General features: G+C 37.1%; 1 long non-coding RNA gene across 1 annotated transcript; it reads left to right on the top strand.

Annotated features, from left to right (window-relative positions):
* The first annotated feature begins 2,865 nt into the window (after window positions 1-2,865).
* On the top strand, window positions 2,866-6,340 carry LOC113065962 (uncharacterized). Its single transcript, XR_003279101.1, has 3 exons — window positions 2,866-2,916; window positions 5,231-5,336; window positions 6,160-6,340. It is a non-coding gene; the product is annotated as an uncharacterized LOC113065962 (long non-coding RNA).
* The last annotated feature ends 1,374 nt before the right edge of the window (window positions 6,341-7,714 follow it).

The following is a 7,714-nucleotide window of genomic DNA, read 5'->3' as shown; positions in this document are numbered from 1 at the left end:
AATAAAGATGCAGCCATAAATGTAAGGAATTTCCAGAGTGGTCTTCAAAGAAAAACTCAAATCACAGAGCATTTCTTTTCTGCTTCCTGTACTGTGTTGCTCTGCAATTTTCTCGGTCATACCTGCTGTTTCTGGGTTTACATCAAGGAGTGGATCCCATGTGAAACAATTAGGGAATGAATCCCAAAAATGAATATCTCTTGAATAGTCATGAGTGGGTATTTAAAGTACATTTTGAAGTCAGTAAATTTCCAATTGGTCTCACTCAATGGGAGACGGTGTCATTTGTTGTTGAAATGAACAGATTCACATTCTCTTTGAGAGAGAGAGAGACAGAGAGTGAGACACATTAAAAAACAAGTTGATGTGACCCAATGTGTCAGACATAATTTTGGGTTCTCTTGCATAGCTTACACTCTGCATGATACGGTCTATTTTTGCTGGAGGTGGGCCAAATCTGTCTGTTCACTGGAAAAGTTGCAGGGATTGGGATTCTCTCCAGACTCCCTGGAGGAAGTAATCTACATTGCAGAGTCCGGGGAGCGCATGAGCTTTAGAGGAGAGGGACGTGGGTGTACATTCCTCCTTGACTGTGCTTACTCAAATGTCACAGCGCAGCCAACAAGTTTACGGAAACTGAAATTGAAATGCTGATGTTTTAATTAATAGGTAACAGGATCGTGCTGGTTTCAAAGCCATTGTTTCAATGTCAACTTTATAAAACCTTGCAATAAAATGTGTTAACAGCATTAGGTACTCTAAGAAGGAAGTAGTTCTAACTTCAACAGTCGCCAATGCGCAATGACATGTGTGAAGACGGCTGACCTCTTGGCAGGATCTTGACCGATTCTTACCATCAGCGCTTTCCAAATTAGTCGATTGTATTTGCCCAAGTATATGTTGACCTCTGCCAACAAACAATCCTCTAAAGGATGTCATTGTACACGCTCTGACTCATGAAGATATTAGTCATAGGGCAGGATACATTAGGTTGCTGTCCACTTGAAGGTAATGAACCTTACATCGCATCTACAGGCTGTGGTTAGTGGAGCAGATTGCTCATTTAGGACTCATCTAAAGCATTGCTCATTATGTTAGCTGTTAGATTCCCACAGCAGGGCAAATATAGCTGGATGTTAATTCTTGAAAAACACTGAGACGTTCATTACACAGACAAATACGAGGTAAAACAGCGTCGAGTTTCCTCCGAGTCATTTTCATCAGGTCGGACGGCAGAGTGTAACTTTTTAAACTGACCATTTTTCTCGCTCAGCGCTCTGAGACGCGGGGGGCTGGGGGTTTAATCGTCAGAGTGAAATCATAGGTCTGCAGATGTTTTCAAGATGTTTTTCTGTCAGTAGCAGATTATCCCCTGTAGCAAAATCTCATTAAACTCCAATTTACGGAGCTGTGCTGATGTTGCCATCAACCAAAATTAAAGGCATTAATTTTTCAAAAAGAAGTTCACAGAAGTCCTCACAATGAATGATATAACACTTTGAAAGACTGATTTGCCCAGGCATTATTTGTAAAAGAAATTAACTGGCATTAACAGAGAGAGGGTATTGGGTGTGAGTGGCTCAGGAAATGTGCAAATCCGTCCATTTAGTTGGAGAGGCGCTGTATAGAGATGTGTGGTTTAGGGCTCCCATGCTGGGCCAGATGAAGGAGGAGAGGAATATGACACCCTGGCCCGGGTTATGACACAGACACATGCAGAAATGAGTCCCCATGCATTACTTTCCCCTCCATAACCAGGGGAGAGCAGCACTTTACAGACTGCCACTAAAACTAATGTAGCACAAGACTGTGTGGCACAATGTAGGATACATTTCCAAGCCAAGGTTAATGAGGAAACTATTAAGATCTTAAATGTGTACCTGCTATTTTTTAGCTGTAAAAATATTTAAATGTTCAAAGAAAAACAAAATTTAAACCTTTTTTTATTATTATTATTTTAAACATTTTAAGGTCTTTTGGCTAGACAAACGGAAATAAAGTGAAATCAATTAATTTAAACATTTAAATTTATTGATGATCACACATAAAAATGGATGTTTCAAATGAAAAGACACATCTTCCACACACACACACACACACACACACACACACACACATATATATATATATATATTATTATTATTATTATTATTATTATTATTATTATTAAAAACTATCACGTTTTTATTTATTAAACATGGACGTTATGTTGAAAAAGGCAAGGCAAGGAGAACAGATTTGAGTTCGTAAAAGAATTACATTACAAATCTAATTATTTTTTATATGCCTAGATATTTGTTCTATGAAAATTCACATAAGCTTTATGTTGCCAGGTCTTTGATTGTCATACTTGTTCATACTAATTCTCATCAATGTCCAGATGTTATATAACGTATATAACGTGAATGGCTGCAGTATATATATATATATATATATATATATATATATATATATATATATATATATATATATATATATATATATATATATATATATATATATATAAGAGTTAGCGGCCCCCATTCACGTTACACAGTGAATGATTAGATATATTGTGGCAATATGCGTATTATCATTATTATTAAATATAGTAATTATTTTGGTAATAACATTATATTAAAATATTTTAGTACAATAACATACTAAAAGAAAAACATTCTAACATTAATTTAGTAATTATTATGCACAAAAAAAAGAAAAAAAAACATGCAACCATTTCAGAAATTCTTAGGAAAAAAAGGGGGAAAAAACGGATTTCTGGCACAAAGTAAAGCCAAATACACAGCGCTCAGAGTAGGCTACATTAAAGAACTTGAACTGTGATGTCTTAACACGCTTGATAATTTCAAACTGCTTCTGTCTTTCAGTAAGGAACGGGGTCCTTATCTTCACCACAGAGCAGGAAGCTCCTGGGAAGTAAGTGTATGATTTATGGGGAAGGAGATCTACTGCAGACCATAGGAACGTAAAAATACAGGCAGATTATTGTTATATATTGGTGTGATTTATACGCGCATTTATGATAGAGAAACGGCGCAATTAACATTCATAGACTCTGGGTCTGATAAACGCACACATGCACGCTTTTCACTTACACGGGCATGACGTTCATGCAGTAATCAAATAATCCGAGATTGCGATTTTACCAGGTGTTTTTATTTATTTATTGCCCTTACCTGCTGCATTAAAATGTGGTACAGGAAACTGAGGGCGTTTAGAGCTTCAACTCCATGCAAAAAAAAAAAATGTGTTATTCATATTTTACAAAGAGTGACTGTCCTTCGATAGATATGTCTTTTATATATATGTCGATATATGATTAAATCATGTTTACATAGTATACAATTAATTGTAATAGCCTAACCTGTAATAAAAACGAAATATGAATCCATTATTATTTAAATCTTTGATTATTATTTACAAAAGTTTATTATTATTATTATTATTATTATTATTATTATTATTATTATTATTATTATCATGATTTCAGTACAAAAAAAAAAATCGATGTTATTAATAAATAAATACGTTTAAATGCTATTATAGTTGTTGTTGTTGTTGCTGTTATTAAAATAGTAGTTAGAAGCTAATATATTAGCACGACTCAAAAAAATTAAAACACAATAAAACACAAAACTACCCAGCCCTTGGGTTTAGAAAACACACGTTCACGTAAATAATAGGGTTGTACACTTGAGGACAGCCAGTAAACAAAAGCTAAACTGGTAAAGAATACGAGAACAGTCTCGGGTGGATATATGTTTAATTAAGTTAACTGATGAAAAAGATGGCACAGCATGGTGCTGCAGAACTCATGCAAGCATCTCTCAAAGCAACGGCTCTTCTGCTTTCCGTGGGCCCTTTTAGCCGGGGCATTATGCCAAATGTAATCAACTAAATATGATTGGAACCAACCGAAATCTTTTCTGCTTTGGGTAGTATCTCTCTCTCTCTCTCTCTCAGTCTCTCTCTCTCTCTCTCGCTCTCTCTTCCCCAGCCACCTGCTGATGAGGGTTAACTTCTTCAAATCCCTCTTCTTTCAGGAGATTGACGGCACGCACACATTGAAAACTAGCGCTTACAACGGCATTGTCGTGTTTGTTTCATCCTCAAAACGGAAATCATTTGCAAAGAAAATTATAGGCCTCGAGAGAGTGGCTCTTTTGCATACTAATTTTGTTAGACTTATCTCCCGTGGACCCAAGTATACGGGGAAGCCATTAGGGAGTGTGTGCGCATTCATTTGTTCCTTTTGTTCATGAAGAATGAGTGGCCCCTGTCTCATCTCACCTTGACGGGCCCTCTGGAGAACAATGGACAAGCAATCTTACATATGAAAAGTCGCCATCTTAAATAAACACATTCTTTTTATCAATTAGGGCTGCAGCCCGTCCGCGGTGAATAATTAATTTCAATCTACATTTCATATGGCAACCGTATGACTGATCCGTGTTGCGTCACACATTTAGGAAATCTCCTTTTTTTTCTTTTTTTCTTTGGCGAACCATTGTCTGGTTTGAGCCCCCCATTTTACCACTGAGGGCACTAATGCCACCTCCACCAGTCTGAGACCACCGCTCACCAGCATGGAGTCCAGGCAGCTGTAGCCCTAAAAAAAAAAATCAAGCCTAATCTCGCTTTTAAAAATCTACAGATTATGGTGGGAAATTTGGCGAGCAACGGCTTTCAAAAATTTCCAAAAAGATATGCACGTTATTTTTTAACGAATTATGATTATGATTATGATATATATATATATATATATATATATATATATATATATATATATATATATATATATATATAAAACATATAAAACAAGTAAAACAAATGATATAGACTAATTAATTAATTTGCAATTGTATTCCATGCAGGAAAACAAAGAGATATAATTAAAGATTTCAGTAAGTTTTTTCTTTTTCTTTTTTTTTTTTCTACATAATTAAAACCATAATATTTATTCAACACATTTTACAAACAACAATTCTATTTGCTGAATTTTCAATATATATATATATATATATATATATTGGTCATCATATTTAGTTTAAACCTTTCAGTCATTTTCGCAATTACATTAATTCAAATAATTAAAATGAAATAAAGCCTAACTGAAGTCAACACTACAGGTTGTCGAAACCATCACATTTTGGCATAACAACACTTTAATTTTACTTTAAAATTAAAGGCTTCTAAAATTAAATGATATTTATTTATTCATGTTTTACAGGCAAGGAAGCCGAAGTACATCTCGGAATGCAAATAAATCAAGAAAGAAGACCAAACTAATTCAGTATGCAAATTATCAAGACGTCATTGCAGTCGGATTTCGAAAGGTGAGCGGAAAGATTTTCAAGTTTAATCTTAAATATATTAAATAGTATATATATATATATATATATATTTATATATATTTAGCGGTTTGGTCCGTACTAATTCAACGCTGCTTTGCAAACACTGTAAATATATATATAGCCTAGTAGTGTATGCATTGCTTCGATAATAGTACTAATCAGTACTATTGATAGTCACTAATTCAGCGAATGTATACAGTAGGTCTACAAACTCTTATTTGTATCAGTTAATTTGCAGCCGATTTGGAATGTGAAGGAATAAAACCAATACATTTCCCTCGGTTTCTGTACGGAAGCTGCTGATGGTAAATTGAGAGAGAGAGAGAGAGAGAGAGAGAGGGGCTGCTGGGGGTGTTTTTTAAGTGGCCACACAGGGGGAGAAATCAAAAGAGATTACCAGCAGGTGGCGGCAGCATAACGTCCCAGCTGCCCCACCCCTTCTGCCTTCCAGACCGCTGAGAGCTCATGGCATTTTCAAATAATTGATCAAATTTACCTAGCCAAATTGTCCACATTTCATTGTTTAACATCTCTGTAGCAAAATCAGAAGTAGCCATGGTTAATTTGTGCACTGGCATGAACAAAAGCTGATGGTGATTTGCAACATCATTTCACCAGTTGGGCCAAAATAGATAGTCTGAAACAGACAATTCAGGTCATCTAATGCAATGCACATTTGAAAGGTAACATATCAAAGTGTCACTTTACAGCAGCTTCATGAACCTCCAGTCCAGACATTTTAGTAGGTGTAAATGCACAGAGGAGCACTCCAGCAGTCATTGTTTTCTGACCTCTTTTCCCCTAGTGACGCCGGTCCTGATGCTGCGCGCAGGATGCATCTCATCTCCATCAGCCGGTCCAGATCTCTGCAGGTTCGGTGCACACAGGATGGCCGACCCGCAGCAGGTAAACCGTGTGGCATTTAAGACGTGATGTATGAGGGTAATTAACAAGACAGGGCAAGAGGGAACTTAGGTCACTGCACATTTTAGAGAAAAGGCTTAAAGAATTAGTGACATTGGGTTTCTTTTCTTTTCCTTTTGCCGATCAGACCCGTTTTTTTCCCCAGACTGTGCTGATTTGAGTGTTCGTAGTACTACATGTCTCACACTCACTCGAGATTTCTGAATCCCTGCAAATCTTTATTTGACATATGTGCTGCTTATCAACACGTTTACAGACAAAGCAGCGAATCACACGTCTATTTCAGTTTTTGGCCCCTTGATTAGTTGCAGGAGATATTAAACATATGTTATCGCTCTCCTCACCCTGACATGGTGTAACAACAGTAGAAGGTTGGGGTTAATTACGGAGGTATGGTGTAATAACGAGGTCCTTTTGTTTCAGCACCTTCTGATGGATTGACAGGAAAGGTTGTCCTTATTCCTCCTTTTTTTTTAGTATTACAGTACAATATCTGTTCCATCTCCAGAGGTCAATTATCTTTAGACTAGCTGTACATCTCATACAGAGCCCCGAGGTTGAAAGCTCACCATATGTGGCCTGACAGTTAGATTTTATGTCACAATATTTTCAAGACCGCAGATTTAAACAGATTGGAGCAAATGAAGGTGAGAGTGCAAATAATGCGGCGAGGATGTTACAAAAGAGCAGTTTATTGAAAATTAAACAAAAGCCTAATTGCGTCAAAAGCCTGTTCGCTTCCTGCATCCCTGATGGACCGAGAGGACAGCGTGTCAAGAAGATTAAAAATGGAGAGTCGGGGAAAGAGTGGAAATGGGGGTGCCAAATGAAAGGAGATAACCCAAAATTTAATAATGTGCCGGACCACCTCTTGTGCGAGTACAAGCGTAGCATCTGTGTCAGATGTTGTTAATTAACGTCAGTATGTTCCTCACCGGCGCCCGGCTTCCCTGTCGTCCGCACAGGGCAGAGCCCGGTGTCGGGGCGCACTCACACAGGGGTGAAGTGTATGTGTGTGTTGGGGATAGGGGGGTGCTGTGGTAATCCCACTCATTAGAATTCCAATCTGTGACTCGACGAGGGACCGCTTCTGTTGGGGACCACCACAGCAACTTATCAATATGTATTTTCTCACAGCACCCCTGCTTGCAAGGCCACGATGCAAACGCGCGCGCGTGTGTTTTGCTGTTTGTGCAATCCCAGCTCCAGCCCATGGCCAGCAGAAGTATGACACAAACTGCAGAGTGTAAATTTAGGGTCAGTCAGGTAATGGTGTGAGCCACATTTGTCATCTAATTTAAATGTTCCACTATAGTATTTCTGTCTACACAGTTAAGTGCTGATTTATATATATATATATATATATATATATATATATATATATATATATATATATATATATATATATGATTATTAAATACAAAGGACCCAATTTT

The sequence above is a fragment of the Carassius auratus genome, chromosome 49, assembly GCF_003368295.1.
Source record: "Carassius auratus strain Wakin chromosome 49, ASM336829v1, whole genome shotgun sequence".
NCBI lineage: Eukaryota > Metazoa > Chordata > Actinopteri > Cypriniformes > Cyprinidae > Carassius > Carassius auratus.
This window is presented reverse-complemented; position numbering and strand designations above follow the sequence as displayed.